This window comes from Setaria viridis, chromosome 4, assembly GCF_005286985.2.
Source record: "Setaria viridis chromosome 4, Setaria_viridis_v4.0, whole genome shotgun sequence".
Taxonomy (NCBI): Eukaryota; Viridiplantae; Streptophyta; class Magnoliopsida; order Poales; family Poaceae; genus Setaria; species Setaria viridis.
Window position 1 is genome coordinate 2,719,220 of NC_048266.2, and position 20,305 is coordinate 2,739,524.

The window sequence follows — 20,305 nt, forward strand, 5'->3', positions numbered from 1 at the left end:
ATTTTTGCTTGCAGAGGGTAATACTGCTAATGCAATTAGTGTGCGAGCCGATGGACCTAGCTCCAGCACTGTAGATGCCTTCCCAACAAGTTTCCGTTTGGCATCAAGACGCTCCGTACGCCGTCGTCTATCTTTTCTGCCTAATTGGTATGATCAACCTATTCTCTGTGCGTCTTTGCCTATGCTCCCTCCCTACATGTTTGGCTGGTTTGGTGTATGCAGTCTTATTTGGGTGTTGTTCGTCCAAACAAATAAATAGCAATCATTCCATACTTTTTCCTAGTACGTATATGGCATCTTGTATTTAGCTTCTCTTCGCTATTGCAATGCCAGCCCAAGGTAATTGCTCCCTTTCTTATAACCAGCGACAGGTTCACCACACAACACTCAACCTGTGACGGCTGCAGCTATTCCCCATCGCCGTGAGTTAAAACATACTGTGACTACTCTTTGCTCAGTTTTAATTTGTTATATTCCTTACAACCTATACTACAATTGTGCTGTTCACAGTCCATAACAGATCGGCTATGTAGGGTGGCGTTTAGCAGATCTCCCAGAGCTGACTCTTTGCTGAATCCAGCTGGATTCTAGAGAGAAGTGATTCTCTACTGATTCTGTGAAGTGATTCTCTGAAATGAACTAAGAGGTTAGGATCTGAAAAAAATAGCTTCTCCTGATTCTATGAAGTGATTCTCCATCTTGATTTTAAGTGTTTATGCTAGAGAATCAAAGAGAATCACTTTCAGCCACAGAATCACTTCTCTCAACGAATCAGCTTCCATAGAGAATCAGAATCAGATGGAGCTCTACTAAATATGCCCGTAATTCCTGCTTTCTCCTTTCCTTTGCACATAACTTCCTTTCATAACCCCTCCCGTCCATAAAAAATAAATCAGCTATGCAAATGGTGGTGTAAGAATGAGCAGCACAAATTTGTCTTATCAAAAGTTCATAGACTCTGGTTATGCAAATCTTTTGCTTAGAAACCGTGTCGATCAATGGCTCGAAAAACTTAGTGACATAACTTTCATGCACAATTTGCCGCAACAAATCCCTACTGACTTGTAAATTCCACCATCTGTTGCATGTATGCTGCGAGACCTATAATTACATCTCTTGTATTCTTATTTTTTTTATTTTTTGGCACCATTTACACGGCATTGAGGCTTGGGCCACCATCTCGCACGTGCCATTACTGTGGAGCATTGTTCTGGTACGAGGAGCACGTCAGGAGAACACGACAAACACCGCGTCACCAGTGTACAACAAATGCTGCAAAGAGGGGAGTGTTACCTTATTGCCACCTTATAAACCACCTCCAGAGCCTTTGCATAGCTTTTTCACTGGAATGGACAGATCGCTCTCTACTCATTTCTTTGAAAACACTAGGTCCTATAATTCAATGTTTGCCTTCAAATCTATGGGTGTGTTAGGGTAATTGATTCTGTCAATGATGGCCGTGGACCATATGTCTTCAAGATAAGTAGTCAGCTGTGTCATCGCATTGGTTCACTATTACCAAGAGAGGGAGAACAACCAGAGTATGCTCAGCTATATATTTTTGACACTGATAATGAGATTAGAAACAGGGTCCGTGTTGGTACCTACAAAAATAGCAATAATTTCAAACCCAATGAACAGATCCTTGCTTCACTTGTAGACATGTTCAATACTCATAATCCAATTGTCCAGCTGTTTAGGACAACCCGTGATAGGATCGCCAAAGGCACCGATGATAAGTACATCATAAGGTTGTTTGGTGAACCTGACGAGCATGGTGATGTGTTTAGTGCTCCTGTAGCCTCCGAAGTTGTTGGTTTAGTGGTAGGTGATATAGGTGAGAGTGATGGTGGTCGTGATTTATTGGTACAACATCAGTCTGGCCAGTTGCGAAGAGTTCATGAAATCACTGCAAATTCATGGCAATGCAATATCCAATTCTGTTTCCATATGGGGAGGATGGCTACTATAAGAACATTAGGTATTGACAGTGCCGTCGATCAGAAGCTATTAAGCGAGGTAATATCACTATGGTTGAATTCTTTGCATATAGATTGCATGATCGGGCTGGTGACTGCAACACGCCAATGCAATGCAAAAGAGGGGTACAAGCTTATTTGGTTGATGGGTATTGCTGTGTAGATGAATCAAGACTAAGTCACTGCAGGACCAAATCATTTCAACAAAAGTACAGGATGGCTTCATTCAAAGATATTCGTGATAGTGTAAACAAGGGTATCACGGAGGCATCAGAGGTTGGGTGAAAAGTATTGCCTTCTTCTTATGTTGGAGGCCCATGGTATCTGTACCAAAATTACCTTGACTCTGTTGCCCTTTGTCGAAGGTTTGGCTGCCCTGATTTGTTTATCAGTTTCATGGCAAATCCCTTATGGTCAGAAGTAACAGAAGCATTGGCTTCCATCTCTGCACAACACCCAAGTGACAGGCCCGACATTGTTGACCGTGAATTTCACATGAAGTTAGATCTCTTGATGGATGACATTGTGAAAGATTTTTTTGGCCCTGTCATAGCAGGTACATGGTTCCTATTCATACATTGTCCACTATTTATTCTGTTATGTCCATTTCCATTGTGTTTTTCATTCCCATTTCCTTCCAACTGTATACACTAACTCTTGCATAGTAATGTCTTCTTGCAGTTGTATACACAATTGAGTTCCAAAAATGTGGTCTTCCACATGTTCATCTCATAGTCTGGTTAGACAAGGTTGGATCTCTAACATCATATCGACAAACTAATATCAGCACAACTTCCAGATCCAACAATTGATCCAATTGGCTATGAAGTTGTCTCTACCTTCATGATGCATGGCCCTTGCGGTGCTGCAAATCCATCATGCGCATGCATGGTTGATGGTCAATGCTCCAAAAACTATCCCAAAGAATATTGCGAGAAAACTACAATCTTACAGAATGGCCATGTTGGTATGCCCGACCAAATAATGGTATAACTACAGAGAAGAATCACATTGACCTTGATAATAGTTTTGTTGTTTCCCACAATGTTGACTTATTGGTTAAGTATCAGGCACACATAAATGTTGAAAGAGTTAATCGTGATGGAATGAAAAAGTATCTCTTCAAGTATGTTGCCAAAGGCTTTGACTGTGCAAGGGTAGTCATTCAGCGTTGGCGACAACCTGCAGACTCTTCTACCTACGAAATTGATGGGATACGCACTTACCTGGAATGCAGATGCATAGCTCCCAATGAGGCAGCTTGGCGTCTACTCCAATTTCATATTCACCATACAAACTTTCTGTTGCCTACAAATGTTTCTTTCTATATTATGGCATTAAAAGAAAGTTTTGTCGTGTACAAATGATTTGTACGTAGTGTTCTATGAAGGTAGATGCCTTGTTTGCTGTGAAATTTATTTTAGCAAGAGAAGGTTGATGCGACTAATGCCGTGCTGATAGTGCAAACGCTAATAATTCATTTAAAATTTCTCTAATTTAATTTAGTTTTACCCGTTATTGTATTGCAGATTTCTTATATGCCATAGTATATTCTATATTGGATTAAGTCACAAAGACTAATGCTCCATGACTAGGTCAAGTTGGTATCTTACCATCAAAATAACACAACATACTACTCCATGACATAGTTACAATTGTGTCATTCAATTTCCTCTTTCGTGTGGTACCCGCAACAAGTACTTGCAACAACGCAAGAAAATATATATAATGATCTATTTGCCTAACTTGTTGGTATATACAAAATTTATGAACATAACTTATGTGTGAAAATATGTATATATAATAGTTTTCTCGCATCCTAACTTATTGGCATGGCACACATTTATCCACATAACTTATGAAAGGTATATGCACAACATAAGATAAAAACTTGAGGCCATAACTTACATAAGTTGATATGAAACAACGTCATTATATTATTGATGCATCTTATATGTATATGTATAACTTGTAGCTTGTAACTTATACACGCATAAGCTCAACTCTTATATAAACATAAAAATAAATGGCAATGCAAACACATAAAAAATTGAGATTGAGTGTCAGATTATATTATATTTATTGACAGACATGAGTTACGTGTATACATGGGTAAGGATATATTTAGGCTTATAAAAACATAGCCATCAAGATCTCCTCATATCTCTAACCAACCATATTAAGGGGTTGTCCGGTAGCCTCACGCGGACAGGATCCACACACACGTAAGACATACAACTACCTAAATTGTCTTATAACTCATATTTAACTTTTGTGCATAATTTATAACCGGTATATAACTTGTGACATATAAGTTGTGTGTATAACTTATAGTTTCCGTGCATAAACTTATACCATTTGTAAGTTATAATTCTATTCATAACCTATGTGCAACTCATACAAAACCAAACTTGTGCACAATATATCGTCCTAACTTACTGACATGATAAAAAAATTATTTACATAACTTCTGCATATATAAATGTATAAAAATAATATCTCAGACTAACTTATTGCCACGACAAAATTACATCATAATAAGGTTTGCAAAAATAATGTTGTTCTGTCATTACGAGTATTCAACTGTTGGGAAAAGAAATATTTACCGGCCAATTATTTGTTGATAACTATTATGTATGACTTTCAGTAACTAATCTATGTATCCTATACAATTTCATATTTCTATGGAACCTAGTGTGAAATGGACATCCAGAATATGTCTCTAATCATGAACTACCAATTCATCATGGCTAATCAGGCAAATGGAGGAAAACACTAAAAAAAGTTGGATGTGCAGTAAAAGCAATAACCTAAGTCAATAGGCATCGAGTCAAGATTGATTAAGGGAGGTTGAATTGCATAGCTGCTCAGGCCACCAAGATCTAAGTCTCTCTAGGACCTTGACCATGCATGAACACCATGTTTCCTGGTCGCAAAAACACCCTGTCGAACCATAATGTGCCTCCAGGCACTGATGACTTGATGTACATCATATTGCCTGCATGACCAAAATGAATGGAACATTGCTAAGTTCTTGATTTCTGCATGTGTAGCATGGTGGGGGAAACAAGTTCTGAGCAATCACATTCAAAAACTAAACCTCACCTTCCAAAAAGTAACTAAACCACTACCCCTCAACCTCGGCTATTCATGTTGATGCTGGTATTGCAGACTCATCAATTGATCCATCATTATTGTCACGATCATTCTCTGAAAACCTTCCAATAAAGACATAGAAACCATATTAGTTAAAGCACAAGATTATTCATTATTGTTTGACTTTTCTGGAGAAATGAAATCAAATACTAGAGAAAATGAATGCTCAACCATTAACACAACGCACATGAGGAAATCTATCATGCTGGAAAAGCAGAAAACCAAGCTAAACATGAAACAGAACGAACATCGTCAATCTCTAATACAGAGTAGCTAGGGGGTCACCACGCCAAAAAGTGATTATCATAGAGTAAAGAATTATACATTGAGATTGTAGAAAGTGAACACAATATTAGTACTAAACAAAGCATCCTAGAGAAGTCCTTTAACTTTCGGTCCTGTAAATATCTAGGTATTATGCTTCCTATCAATCAAGAAAATGGATGAACATGCTGATGGCACTGTAACGACCTCGGTTAAAATCTTTCACGATTAATCTTAATCCGAGTCCCTGACCTCCTGTCTCAGCTTTACCAAGTCTAAGTGCTCAACCTCCAGCTCCGGTTCCGACCCTGGAGATCCGACCCCTCCCCGTTTTCCCCAGTTCCGACCCCGCCGACCCCAACTCACCCGCCGGATCTTGCTAAGTCCTCCCACAACACCTCCCTTCAATCTGAGCAGTGGGCACCGAGACTGACCGGTGGACCCACGAGATCTTTCTCCCCGATCTCCCGCGACAGACGCACTCGAGTTGCATGCCCGCTTCAGAGTTCCCTTGCCGCGTGGCTCCACTTCTCCGACGCCGCCGCTCCGCCCTGTTGCCGGCCACGACCGGATGGATTCTCGAGCCCCCTTCCCCAATCACAGCGGAAGCTCCTCTGCTACCCTTTCTGCAGCACCTCGCCGCCCGCGCCCATCATCACCTCGCTAAACCCCGGCTGCAGAACCTGATGCCGCCCGTCTTTTCCGTTGCCCCTCCATAGTCGCGCCGCCCCGGTCCGCGCTACGCGACGATTCCTCCTCCGCCAACCCAGACCATGGCTGCGACAGCTCCTTTTCCGCCCTGTCAGAGCTCCACCCCCGACAATCTGTTGCTTCGTGCTCGCCCGCGCGACCGCAGCCGCCTGTCTTCTCACCTGAGCGCCCTCGTTTCTAGCGCCATTTTCCCGGTCACTTCCATCAGATCCACCGCACGACGACGCCCGCCTCCGCCAAATCTCAACCACCGGCAATACCCGCGCCTGCGCCGCCCTGTCATCGGTGCCCAATGACCGCCGGTGTCATCCCCAAAGTCCTGTTCCACCGCCCTCGTTGCTCAATCGCCGCCCCGGCAGCGCACTCCATCGTTTCTTCCCCGGTCTTCGCGCCGCTTCCCCTTCTCTCTTCCGCGCAGCTATAAAAGTGAATGCCGGAGCCCCGCCGGAGTTCCCCTTCGCCATCGCTGCCCTCCCGCTTTGCTCCCTATCCGTGCTCACAGCGCCACCGCCTAAGTTTCCGAGGAACCCTCCTCTCCGCTCAAACACCACCTTCCCCGATCCACCCAGCCGCTTGCTCCTCCGCGCTGCGCAAGAGCTTGCTTGTGGTTCACAAGAAGCACCGCCGCCGCCAGAACCCACCGGACCTCGCCGCTGTCCCAAGCCTTAGTCTTTCTGCCCGAGTCTGCTCCTTCCCGACCCCAAGCCTCATCTGGAAGACGAAGGTAAGCTACCGACCCCTTGTCCGCCTCGTCCGACCCCTCCTATCCGCCCGACCCCTATTCAGTCTCGCCCGACCCCATCTGTTGGCCGACCCTTTCTCCGCCTCGCCCGAGGGCGCGACTGTATGTTTTTCTTGAACCGAGGGTATATGTGTAAAATTCGGGGACTTCTCTGAGTCAAGTCTGAGGACCCCTAGCACATCTATCCCTCTAGATTAAGGGTCTGATCATAAGTTCCTTCCCATCCGACCCTTATATCTTGATCTCCACCAACTCAAGCGAACCTCCCCACCCTCCCGTAACTTGCCGCAAGTTTCTGGGCTCGAACTTGCAAGTGTTGCTGTTGAAATAACCGTCTAAATGCTAACCCATGCATTGCATTCGTGTAGAGCTGCGTCTCGCCGACGGCTTCTACGAGCTACACCCGGCGCCAGAAGATGAAGGTGTAGCCGAGCTCTTGCCTCCAGAAGCCGAAGCCGCCCAAGCAGAAGAGCAGCTTCTCTCCTCCTTGTTTGAAGGCAAGCCCCGGATGCATGAATCCCCGGTGTTTTACCAAACTTGCGCATGCCTTCTTTATCATGCTTGTGCATTTACGTATAGGAGTTGTTTGGAACCATAGATGCATAACTTAGATCCCTTGATCTGATCACTAGCTGTTGGACCGAGTAGATGCTTTGCTTAAATAGGAAATGGTAAAAGCCGAGTGATTTCCTGTCACTCGCGAGTTGTAGGAGTTGGTTGTTCCTCTTCTGTTACAACTATAAGGACGATGGACAGGGCAAGGTGTTGGGTAACTCTTTGGTGGTCGGTTGATCGCCCCGTCTGTCTATGAAACTTGCTAAGGTCCGACAGTGGTGGTGTTCGTGATCAAGTGTTTGAAAGTACTAATCTCATACCTAGTATGGGATGGGGAAGCCTAGTACATGATTGAACTAGGGCGTGGCTTATACCCCTGCTGTCCCTGGAACGAGGTTCCCATGGTGCATCATGTGGGTGCAAGTGCGGTCACAGTACGGTAGAGGCCGGGACTGTGGAGCATTGCATGCCAAGGGAAGTTTGGACCTGACACGCGCCTGGGAATTGATGGGGACGGCCGACACAGGAAGCGACCCCTGTGGTGCGCGGATGTCGTGAGATTAGGTTTGCCATGCATAGTTAAGAAACTCGAATCGATTCGTCTGCCTCTCACAGTTTGAGACTGCTTGATCGCTATGTCACCCTGAGTAAGAAAGGAATCTGATGATGACATGGTTGTGATGATATATATATACCTTTTGGTTGGTTCTATGTTGCTTAGAATAAGATGCTAACTTAGATCGGATAATGAACTTAGAACCTGAGCTAAAACTTTGAAAGTAGGGATACACCTAGTGCTTTTGGCAAACAAACCCCTCAGCCAAAGAGCCTTGCATGTCTAGAAGTGGTGGAGTAGGTAGTACTCCCTGTCGGTTAAGTCTTGTTGAGCTTAGTAGCTCAGCCTTGTTGTGGCTCTTCTTTTTCAGGTGAAGTTGCTGCTCCTGAGCCATCCTCTGTTGGCACTTGGCCGCCCCAACTCCCTCCGGGTTGGACGGTTGAGTGGGATCCCTCCTCGGACGGCGAGGAGAGGGATCACTGATGTCCCGGTTGGCCTCACCAGGGATGTCCGACCCCGACGAAGTAGCTTCCGCTTGTTGTTTTACCTTCTGTTGTTTTCTTATAAACCTTGTAAAACTCTAATGTTGTTTTTCGGAATTGATCTAAATGGTTAAGTTGGTTAACTCGGTGGACTTGTTGTATTCTCTGGAACCGCTCACCTTCGTGTGAGTTTGCTATTCGGTCCTGTTCAAGTGGTTAAATCGGATGAGATCCGATGACACTTCGTGTTTACTTGGTTAAGGCATGAGTGTCGCATATCAGGCGACTGAATCATGTTTAATCAAGCCAATCTGAAGTGGATCCGCCACAGGCACACTCGGAAAGAAAATTGGAAAAAAACATGAGTAGAGGATGACATAAGCAATAAGACTTTAAGAGAGTAGCACATCATGGCCGGTGCTTGGTGTGGAATCTAAGATGCAACTAGTTAAATGCTTCTACAAGCGCTAAACAGGAACCTAAAAAAATCCATACCACAAATGTTCGACACGAATGGACTTGTAAGCGCACGCATCCGCCTACACATCCATGCTCCAGCATATGCTCTCCAGCTCTAGCCTCCCTTTAATCTCATCAGTCTCAACCTCATTCATCCGAGCAGTCCGCTACCTACGACCTCTGCCACACCCGGGCCATATCGACCTAGGGATCTCCCTGATCTGCCACCTACTGAACTTCTGATATGGAGAGACGTGAATGAAATGGGAACCCGGGGGGCCTAGATGTGAAATTAGTTAAATCTTTTTCTTTTATAAAAGCTGAGAACTTTAGAAATGCATATAAAATCGCACAAAAATGATAAAATGACAAACTAAAATTTGCAGAGTTCCTGATGACATCTAGTTTATTTAAAAAATATTTTTGTGCATGTTACTGTTCTATATTTGGCGCTATGATTTAATTGGTCTAGAGGTCATTAAATGCTTTATAAATCGTATAGTGCTCTAAAAATTGTGGAACCACTTTTTTTAGCTTCCTTTTAACATGCATGTTCCAGATCTACAACTTGTGTTAGTAGGATCTATGGTATTCATACTATTTCAAATGCGAATGCTTAATTGCTGTCTTAAGAGTGTTATTTGCATGGTAATTAGTGGAAGATTGATAAAATGTTGGAACCACTTATGTTGGTCTACCTTCCTAATTTTGGGTCAGGCAAAAATTATATGCACTTTCAAAGATATTAGTTTTAATACTCAGATTTAATCGAGAAACGTGGATGCACTGAACTTGTATTTTTCATAAAGAATGCATTTGAACCTGATATTCGAAATTGCTACCTTGTGCATTGTGTATGTCTAAAACTGCTGGTTATATACATCCACCATTTGATGCCATAGAAACCATTTTCTATAATCATGAGGTGTTGCATATTACTGGGAAAAGATATTGCACAGATGTACTGATAGTTTTCATGTTCCATCATTAATGAGAAGTGTATGATGTCTGAAATGTTTTCTCTGTAGGGAACAATATGCAATTGTATAGGCACAAACTTGAATCCTAAAATATTCTTCGAATACGTCTTACCTGGGAGAAATCATGCTAGATTCAGTAGCTCTGAAACTTATTATGTAGCTCTACTATGCCCTGCCATCCCACTTAAAAATTTCTAACCAGCATGTTAGGATTTTTGTTCATGACCAAATGTGAGATTGGCCTTATGCCCAATTAATCACGCTAAAACAATTGTATAAAAAAGGGGAAAACTATGAAATCACTTTTGTTAGTCTACATGCATGATTGAAATCCTTAGTCAAATAGTCACACCTCCCAATGACATGAGGTTAGTCCTGTTGTTTCCTTAATCTTGTTCCCTTACGTTTAGAAATATGCTTGGTCATGGAGATGTGGTTGATATTTCCTACGTAGGCATATCTAACTTAGTATATACTTAGCTAATTGTGGAATCAAATCTTGATATTATATTTATACATGTTCTGTCAATTAAAAATAATGCCAACCATGTTATCTCAGGAATTTCTTTGGTAATCAGTTTGTGTTCATTTTCAACATATAGATTATTGGTGTTGTTTCTTTCTGTTCTGGACAGGCCTGCACTAAAACACTTATGCCTCATTAACTGTAGATATGCTGTTGTTGGGTTCCTGACTTCTTGCACTAGATATCCTCCCAAGTTTCATGCATTTCATGAGCATTTGCACTCATAGCATCATCTCTAATGCATGCACACATTTCATTCTTTTAGAGAGCAATTTACTGGAGAACATGACCCTTAAGCCGAGGCTAGCATAAAAGTCGAGTTTGAACCCGAAGAGAACCAAGGCAAGCAGCTAAACATATTTATCTCCTACTTTTGAAATGAAATTGTTGCTTTGCATCGCTATGGGTTATAATAACTTAACCTTGCAAATTGCTTAGCCATGCTTAGGGCCTGTTTGGAGCCGCTTATTTCCCGCTTATTGGTGAAAATAAGCGATAAACCCACCCAAACGCCTTGCTTATTCCCCACTTGTCACGTAAGCCGCTTAGTGGAAAATCTGGAATTGAACTAGGACTGGGCTTATCTCCTACGCGGGTCTGGAGACGCTTCTGGGGCAAGCGGAGCATTTTTCCCCCGGTACCCTCGGGCAACGCCGCCTCCAGGCGACCGCCGCCGCTCCTCCCGCAACCGCCGCCGCTGCAGATCCCGCCGCCGCCGCTCGGGTCGCCCGGCCCGCCTCCCTACCTTCGCCGGGCTTGGCCCCCACCGCGCCGCCCGCAACCGCCGTCGCCTCTCCTGCAGATCCCGGCGCTGCCCCCCTGCAGATCCCGGCGCCGCCCCTGGGGTCGGCCGGCCCGCCTCCCTACCTCCGCCGGCCGCCCCTGCCAGGCCCCCGCCGCGGGCCGCCCCACCGCCGAACGCCCCCATCGCGGGCCGCCCCGCCACCGGACGCCCCCGCCGCGGGCCGCCTGGGCGCCGCCCCTGCCGCCCCCGCCTGGGCGCCGCCTCCGCCGCTCGACGCTTGGGATCCGACCCCGCCGTCGGACTCTCCTGCCGCCTGGGCGCCGCCCCGCCGCCGGACGCCCCCGCCGCCGGACTCCCCTGCCGCCTGGGTGCCGCCCCGCCGCCGGACGCCAGAGCCGCCTCGGTTTGGACCATCCCCCCAACTTATTACGGGTTGCAGTAGCTGGGGAAGTTCGAGCATTGAATGGTTGAAATTGGACTTGGCAAGTTTGGGTAGTTTAGCAACTTTCTGTTAACTCTAGCTAATCTGAAGGGGGCTATATTGACCAGATGAATAGCATACGGTGTAATCTAGAGCATAGCAAGCAGCAACAATGGATGGACAATACCATTTCCCATATTATTGTAATGTAATTTCTATTTAACATACTCCAAAGGTATTAGAATTATTGTCTTCTCCTCAGATTCACAATAAAAATGAGCTATTATCAGCCTTAGGGACATTCAGGTCAATTTACCAACTTGGACAGACAATCGACACAAAATAATCAGGATTGCCAAACACCCTGCTTATTCAGACAGCAGATTCTCCAGGCAGCAGGCTTATCAGATAAGCTTGCTTGTCAGATAAGCGAGTTCCAGAAAAGCGTATACAAACAGGGCCTTAGTCATAGAATGATCACTTAGTAAAGGAAATGGTCATAGGTTAATCAACACCTTTTCTAATAAGGTTCTTTAATGTCGTTGAACAAATGAACATGGTGGGTAAATTTTGGATACGTGATTTGAGCGGTGTGTAGGAGTTGCAACCGCCAGAACTCACAGGTTAACACATGAGTCAAGATAAGTTAAGAGCGTCTTAAATAAACAAGTAAGTGGATACAAAATAACTGGGACGTGACTAAGATTGGGACAAAATTTGTATTCATTATTATTTCACAAAACTTCATTAATAGGGTTGAAACACTCAAGTAATAAGTAGGGTTCATTGAAGGTAGAAAACTAAGGAACATCGTTGTAAACCTCGAAAAGTTCTAAGTGTCATTTGGTAAAAGAGGAAACTCAAACTTGAATAAAATGCATTGAATTGGTTGAAACTTTGGAAATCCATATAAAATCATAGAAAAATGATAAAAATGTGAAATAAATTTTGCTGGTTTCCTAATGATCATACCTGACTAGTAAAAATACTTGTTCTTGTGATATAGGCATTTCTGTTGCTTAATAAAAGTACATGTTGTTTAATCTCCTTATTGTAGAATAAATAGTTTGCATACTCATAAAATCCTGATAATTTCATAGTAGCCTCTAGTAGTGTTAATAGCACTTCTGTAAAAGTTTCAGAGCCATATTGTTAATAAAACTTTAGTTAAAAATCAATCTTCATATTCTGCAAGTTAGTGTTGTTTGATTTTTAATAAATTCTGTAAAAGTCAAATGCATCCCAAAGTTTTACAGTAGACCACTTGTGTAGTAATGAGACTTCTGTAAAAAGTTCAAAACCATATATTAACAGATGCTTCCAGAAAATTTTATTCATGTTTAAAGGCTAGTTTAAATTAATAATAACAATTGTAATTAGAAAGGGGTAAAATAGTAAATGCTTAATTGTATTGTTTAATAATTCAGAAACAGGATAACTTTCCAAATGAATGCTGAGAAACCCCAAAATGACCCCACTTTTCTTTTGTGAATTCTAAGTTATTAAAACCTTATATGTGTACACAATTGCCATCAAAGTCAAACCCGAGTTTTAAATCACAAGACACCTTACTTTACGAAGAATTAAAGATTTAAAATCTTGCCTAGATGAATGTGGTCGAAAATGCACCCGAAGCTTTTACAATATTTGTGAAATGCAATCTACATCCTAGAAGATTATAAATGAAATCTTATGCATATGCATCTCGTGTAGAAGCTAATCTCGCTGATGGAACGTACGAGCTCGGCCTGGAACGCGAAGAAGGACACCCTCCTGCTGAGCTGAACATGATCGAGATGAACCAAGGTCTGAACCAAAGTTCAGAAGAGCCCAAGGCTAATTTAGGGCAAGAAGGTAAGCCCCAGAGCATAACCCTAATTTCTAAAGTTTATGCAATACTTCTGTTACTTATGTTTGTGCATTAAGTTTATAGGCGTTGCTTGAAACCTTAGTTGCATGATCCTAAGTACCTATGTTTGAATACTAGCATGATAAGTCATGTAGTTGCTATGCTAAATAGGGACACGGTAAAAGTTGAGTGATTTCCTGTCACTCGTGAGCTATAGGAGTTGCCTGTTTATTTATGCTGGAATCATAATGATGACGGGTGGGGCCAGGCAATATGTTCTAAGTTGGTGGATTGCCCCGTGTGTCTAGTGGAAATTTTGCTAAGGTCGAATCGTGTCCGTGTTCATGGTCAAGTGTTTGAAAGTACTAAACTCATACCTAGTATGGGATGGGGAAGCCTAGTACCTGATTGAACCGGGATGTGGCTTTATCCCTGCTCTCTCTGGAACTGAGTTCCCCTGCGGCTGCATGTGGGTACAAGTGCAGTCATGGTATGGAGACGTTTCGGGACTGTGGGGCATTGTATCGAAGGGAAGTGGGCCCTGTCCACATGCTTGGGGATTGATGGGGATGGCTGACATTTGTGGACCCAGTGTGGTACGCATATGTCGTGGGTTTAGGTTCATCTTGCAAGGTTAAGAAACTCGATTCGAATCATCTGCCTCTCACAGTTTAAGACTGCTTGATCACTACGCTGCACTGAGTAAGAAGTGGCACAAAGGATGATGATTAATACTGATACTTGAATTAATTTTTCTTGTTCACCATGCTTGCTTAGAATAAGTGCTTACTTAGAATGGATAATCAACTAGAATTTGCTGCTAAAACTTGAAAGTAAGGACCTACTTTAGATGCTTTTAGCAATACAAACCCCTCAGCCAAAAAGTCTTGCATGTCTAGAAGTTGGTGGATTAGATACCACCTGATGGGTAAGTCTTGTTGAGTATTTGTATACTTAGCCTTGCTTGTGGGTATGTTTTCATGTATGGATGTGAATGAGTTGGCTGCTAGTCTGACTTGGCCATCCCAACTTCTTCCAGGTTGGACTATCAAGTGGGACCCGTCCTTGGTCGGTGAGGAACGCAGTGACTGATATCATGGTAGGCTTTACCATGGTATTCTTGTATCGATGTTAGACTACCGTTTTGTTTCCGCTGCTTTGAACTCTGGAACTCTATTTTTATGCACTTGAACCTCTGAGTTGTAATAACTGAATTTGGGACCTGTAATATTTATCTGGATTGTTGTAATCTTTGGACTCGCCTTCGTGTGAGTATGCTTTGTTTTGATCCGAGACAAGTGGTTTATCGGGTGAAACCCGACAGACTACCATTTTAACTTGATTAAAGTGTCTGCTCGGATATGAGGCGACGTTGAGTACACTTTAGCCGAGTTAATCTGGGTGGTTCTGCCACAGCTAGCATCAGAGCCGGAAAAGCATACCCCAAAGAAAGCAACAAGCCCTAAACACCTTTTCAATAAAACTTGCAAGAAATTTGTGTTTGAAAAATGCGTAAGTTTGTTAACGATAAAAGTTAGTACAAGAAGCCCTAGGGGATTATGGGTTGATCAGGTGGCTAATTAACTATTGGTTATCTTATACTAACTCCCAGCACATTTACTTTCTGTCAAAACTTACTTTCTTGCACAACGGTTGGCGCATGGGTACGACGATTGCTGTAATGTACCCACGACACCATATGCAAATATGGTGGCGGTACCCACAAATATAATGGTTGGCGCAGGGGTACGGCGATTGCTGTAACGTACCCACAACATCATGTGAAAATATGATGGCGGCACATAAAAAGTGAATACGCTATCCGGCGTATGAACGTTGCCCATACAACGGAAATCGTGCGGGTGCTGTTTCTATAGTGAATGGTAATGAATGTGGACACTTTCATGGTATAAAAGGTTCAATTTGTATACGTGATCTTCTACAAGTACACTAAATGCACTTACGTTAATTTAACGAATGATTAGAAAATTCGACTAGTTATTATAGGGAGAGCCGTAATTGTTGCCTTGCCACCAGCACTAACCCCGTAAAGTCCAAGAAATTGGCAGTTGTTTTGATTTGTGAGGACGAATAGGTCATGCTTGCATCATATTAAAACTTGCAAAATGGGAATGAACAATAACCTTTGCATGAATAACATGTTAAACTAATGAGGTTCTCACAAAAATTCTTGCCAAATCACTTAAGGATTTTCTAGTTGTCATGAACTTCAGCTGCTCACTGTCAGAATTTTTCGGGCTAGTAAATGATCCTTGCTCCAGAAACCTCCTATAAGAAAGGTGTTCAACACTTAGCATGTGAGATACTATAAAAATTTCATAAAAGTTGGCCAAATGGAACTCGAGTTATGATCAAATTAGTAACCTACTGTGTGCTGGAAAATTCAGAATGCACAGTAGATAGAGATTGAATTTTTCAACCCCCTTCCACTCAGTTTCTGTCCAAAGTCATAAAAACAAAGTTGTAGACCACACAGTAGAGCACCTTCTGGTAAAATTTCAAAATTTTTGGGTAAATTCGGACCATAACTCTTAACCCCAAGGTCCGAATTGTGAAGCAATGTTGCAGAAAATTTCAGACTAAACCACAATGGAAAAATATGAGTCTATGACTCTTTTAGAGGCTGTTTGAGGAAAATTTTCAAATAACAAACTTGTGACTAAATACCTAAGGAATAGTCTGGTAAAATTTGGGAAAATTGGATGGTTACTTCTCGAGTTATGACCATTTTACTATCTATACAGAAAAATTAAAAGAAACTAAAGTACATAATGCAAGTTATGTCATGTTCTTTAAGTTGGTTGTTTGTTGAAATTTTTGTGTGAGCCCAATATATTGCTTAGAACGATGTGAGGAAGCGTCATGTTGCATCCATACATTGCATACATCTTAATGTACCTAAAAGATAACCCATATATACGTTTTATCTTTTGGAGCCATTTTATCATGGTTTTCTTGTTGTTTTGATGTCCAAATCTGAGCCAAAATCAAGTACTTTAGTTTAAACCATATAAACCGTTGTGCAAGAAAGTAAGTTTTGACAGAAAGTAAATATGCTGAAAGTCAGTATAATATAACCAATAAGTTAGTTAGCCACCTGATCAACCTATAATCCCCTAGGGCTTCACGGACTAACTTTCATACTTAGCGAACCAACGCATTTTTCAAACGCGACTTTTCTGGGCAAACTTTATTGAAATGAGTTTTTAAGGCTCGTTGCATTCTTTGGTGTATGATTTTAGCTGTGATACCAGCTGTGGCAGAATCACCCAAATTAACCCAGCTAAAGTGTAATCAACATCGCCTCAAATACAAATAGACACTTTAATCGAATTAAAATGGTAGTCTGTCGGGTTTCACCCGATACAACCACGTATTTCTGATCAAAACAAGCATACAACTCTCGTGAGAAGATGAGCCCAGAGATTACAACAATCCAGATAACATATTACAGAGGTCCCAATTTAATTTATTACGAACCAAGTGTTCAAATCATAAAGAGTGTTCAGAGTTCAAAGAAGCAGAAAAAGAAATTTATAGTTCTAACGATGATACATAGTACCATGGTGAAGCCTTCCATGATATCACTCACCACAATCCTCGTTCACTGAGGATGGGTCCCACTCAACCGTCCATCCCGGAGGGATCTGAGACGGCCAAGTCACATTGGCAATCATATCATCCACATCAACATTACCTGAAAACATAGCCACAAGCAAGGCTGAGTATACTAATACTTTACAAGACTTACCCATCAGGTAGTATCTAATCCACCGATTCGTAGACATGCAAGGCTTTTTGGTTGATGTGTTTGTTTTGCCAAAAGCTTATAAAGTGGATCCTTACTTTCAAGTTTTAGCATCAAGTTCTAGTTGATTAACCATTCTAGGTAAGCTCTTATTCTAAGCAAGCATGGTGAAACAAGCAAATTAATCAAGCATCAATATTAATCATCATCCTTTGTTCCTCTTCTTACTCAGTGCAGAAAGGCGGTCAAGTAGTCCCAAACTGTGACAAGTAGAGGATTTGTATCAAATTTCTTAACCTTGCAAGGTGGAACTAAACACATGACATATGCGTACCCCTATAGTTCACATATATTAGCTGTTTCCATCGATCCCTGGCACATGTCCAGGGCGCACTTCCCTTGGATATAATGCCCCAACGGTCCCGGGCGACGCCGTACCAAGGCTGCACTTGTACCCACATGATGCATTAGGGGAACCCAATTCCAGAGAGAGCAGGGAGTATGTCCATGCCCCGGTTCAATAAGATACTAGGCTTACTGATCCCATACTCGGTATGTGTCTAGTACGTTTAAACACTTGACCACAACTCTAACACATTTCTACCTTAGTAGTTTTCCTCTAAACAGACGGGTCATCCACCATTTCAGAACATATTGCCAAGCCCCACCCGTCAACCTTATGATTCCAACATAAGTAAACAGGCAACTCCTATAGCTCGCGAGTGACAAGAAATCACTCAACTTTTACTATGTCCCTATTTAGCATAGCAACTAAACGACTTATCTTACTAGTATTCAAAACATAGGTACTTGACAGACCAAGTTGAGAAGTGCCTTGGTCTATTTGTGATGAGTGATTGACAAGATGATTTGAGGCTTTACCAGTTGAGTTGATATTTCATATGTGCATGATTATGCTAACGGCTAACCGGATGTGTTGTGTTGTGTGCATTGTGTTGTGGTGTTTGTGTAAACCATATATTGTGTGTTGTGTCTCTTGGCTTGGGATGTGCAGGTGTAGAATACAACATGGCGATCGACGACATGAGGTGAAGGTCAAGCGAAAGGTTCATGTCGATGTACTAGGGCTGTGAAGGGTGGACACGAGTAGGCTTGGACCGAGGGACCCGAGGAGTCTGGGCGGAGTCATGGGCAATCCACATGGTGCACGAAAGAATAAGTGTAAATGGACAGGATGGAGATGGCGTTGGTCGAGTCAAGCGGGACGGAGGCGAGTCGAGTAGGCAGCCCGGGAGCTGGGAGCGAAAGACTTGGAGGCGTCGAAGACTTGGTGGAGGCTGGACACACGTCGACATCGGTGAGTCACGCCTTGCGGGACGTGCAAGAGGGTTTGACCGGTTTAACCTTAAAATCGGGGGTGAGTCACGCCAAGTGGGTGTGCAGAGGGTTTGGGTGGTTTGGGCCTCAAAACCACCGCGCAGGCAGGTTTGCCGGTTTGGGCCTCAAAACCGGGGGCGAGTTCGGTGCGTCCGGACGGCGCCGAGTCGGAGGACACGTGGCACCATCGCGAAGCTTGCATCGAGGCGAAGTGAAGTCGTGAAGGCGCCGGGTCCATCCGATGAACGAAGAAAAAGTTGAACGGTTTTGCCCCTAGGGGGTTTGGAGTTGTATGCTTCATGTAAGGGCAACTTGGAAAATAGCCAAGTGTCTATATATATGAGAGATGGCTGGTTGGGGCAGCCATCCCTTTGGTTGTTTTGGTGGGGGTTTTTCTCATTTGTTTTGTGAGAGCCTTTGGTAGAGGGAGAGAGGGATAGAGGAGGGATCTTTGTGTTGATCTTTTTGCCATCCAAGCTTTGCTTGTGCTTAGGATTGGCTTGTAACCGGACATGGTGGAGTAATCCAAGAATCAATTTCATGCTCAATTGCTTCTCCTTCTCAATATCTGAAATTTATCCTTTTCCCTATTTTCGGAGCATTTTTGAGTGAATTTTTGGATCTCATGATTGTAGAATATTCCGGAAATTTTCGGACCTCCGGAAGTTTCCGAAGGTTTTTTCGGAAATCTCTAAAAATCCGAAATTTTCCGAAGGTTTGTCCGGATTTTTCCGAACTGTGGTGTTGGTTTTCAAAGTCTTTCTTCTGATACTTTTTTGAGCTCTTTCTTGCTTCCACTAATCTCAATTTGGGCTCCTAGCATCATTCCTAGGTTCATTAGCTTGTGTATAGCTAAGTGGACTTGATCTTGCTAGATGAGAGGTTTGTGGTTGTGTTTGGAACTTTAGCCGAGATTCCTTGAGAAAATTTGAATCGGCTCCAATTCAGCTCCCCTCTGGTCACCTTTCTGGTCCTTCAATTAGTATCAGAGCTTGGTTAAGGATCATACCACCTTAATTGGCTTTGTGATCCATAGGGCGACAAGCGAAACGGCGATTTTGCTTGCGGATTTGGTTTTCGAGAGTTGAGCTTGCTTTCGGCTAATCCTAACTGGTGCTTTGAGCTATGGCACCAAGCTCTTCGTCTTGTGTTTCATTGTCCTTAGGTAGGAGGAGTTCGGAGATTGAGTTGGAACCAGAAGTGGAAGCGGTGATGGATCTCCTTGAGAACTACCAGGATGGTGATCTCACGAAGGGAAAGTTCTACCGTGAGCTAAGAGACATGAGCCAAGGTTTGCTTGCAAAATGCATCATGGTTCTATGCAATCGTGTTGATGATTGTGAAGATGAGAATGAGGGAAACATAGAGATATCTGATGCTTCTCGTAGGAAGAATGAGAAGATGAAATGTTCTCTTGCTAGGTTGAAATGTGGAATTGCTCATTGGAAGTCACGTGCTTTAAATCCTTGCAATTCTTGATGCCTTGCTTAAAAAGAATGATGAATTGAACTCTTCTTTTGATTGCTTGAAATCTAAAAATGACATGTTGAAATCCAATACCTCTATGCCATGTAATTCATGTGTTGCTTTGAATAATGATTTTGATAAGGCTAGAGATGAAATGACTTTGTTGAAGTTAAATGCTTCTTTACCATGTGTTTCATGTGAGTCTTTGCTTGCTAAAATTAATGAACTAAAATTGACTCACACCACATGTGTAGATCAACTTGAGCATGCTAGGGCTGAAATTTGTGAAATGAAGTCTATGCCTTG

At 42.8% G+C, this 20,305-nt stretch overlaps 1 pseudogene; it reads left to right on the forward strand.

Moving 5' to 3' along the window:
* The first annotated feature begins 1,085 nt into the window (after nt 1-1,085).
* LOC140222482 (uncharacterized) lies at nt 1,086-20,011 on the forward strand (annotated as a pseudogene).
* The last annotated feature ends 294 nt before the right edge of the window (nt 20,012-20,305 follow it).